Below are 997 nucleotides of genomic sequence, written 5' to 3'. Positions count from 1 at the left end.
TTCACCGGCTCACGACGTCCAACGGGTCCTGGGAACAAGTGAAATGGAGGCCCCTGCGCCCCGGGCTGTGGTGACAGAAGGGACGCAGAGCAGAGGGTTCTGAGCACAGCCACAGGAGGGGACCCTGGAGGACGCGACCAGGACTGAGGCCGAGAGCTGACAGGAGGTGCGTCTGGGGTGGAGACACAGCAGCTCCTACTCTGGAGTTCCAGGCTCAGCCGACACCTAATCAAGTATGTGGGCGAGACGACACCTCCATGAACTCCCCACAAAAGGTGTGTGTGGGGAGAACAGGCTCGAAAGACCATTAAGGGTGCACACCAGGAAGGTCGATAGAAAGGAGCAGCCAGAGAACCCAAGAGGTGACCCAGGCGCCGAGTGGTGGTCAGGGGCTGCGAGGGAAAGGCAGGTTGGGGAGGGGGCAGCGGGGCACAGCCCCATGTAGTCAGATGAGTGAGCACAGCCTCGAGTTAAGGCCACGACAGTGCCCAGGAGAGTGGAGGGCGGGGGGAGAGGGGAAGGGCTTTGCGTGGGAGCTCAGGGGCATCCTGAAGCCACGGGGCACAGGGAGGGCTCGGAAGGTGGTCAGGGTGCTGCTGTGTGCGTGGGCTCTGCTCCCCACGTGGCTTTCGGGACAACTGGAAACCATCGGCTGTGGTCTGTGAAAGACACACAGTTTCACAAGCACTGGCCCACTGTGGGGTGCACGTCTCTGTACGTTGTGGAACTGGGGTCCCTGCTCTCCCAAGTCCCAGCATGCGTGAGGAAGCGGCACGGAGAGCCGGTGGGCCCCTGTCCCGGCCAAGGCTGGTGCACAGACTGCTCCACTGCCTGGCAACTCCCTCGCAGCAGCACACGGCCGCCTCACACTAGAGGACACGTGACCACTGCCCCCCAGGTCCCCAAGGCTGCCTGCTCAGCCCCCAAGGCCATGACAGCCAGGACCGAGAGCTGCCATTGTCGCATGAGACAAAGCCACTGAAACAGACGCTGGGCG

This window comes from Artibeus jamaicensis, unplaced genomic scaffold (genome assembly GCF_021234435.1).
Source record: "Artibeus jamaicensis isolate MK-2021 breed Jamaican fruit bat unplaced genomic scaffold, CSHL_Jam_final contig_76, whole genome shotgun sequence".
NCBI lineage: Eukaryota > Metazoa > Chordata > Mammalia > Chiroptera > Phyllostomidae > Artibeus > Artibeus jamaicensis.
This window is presented reverse-complemented; position numbering follows the sequence as displayed.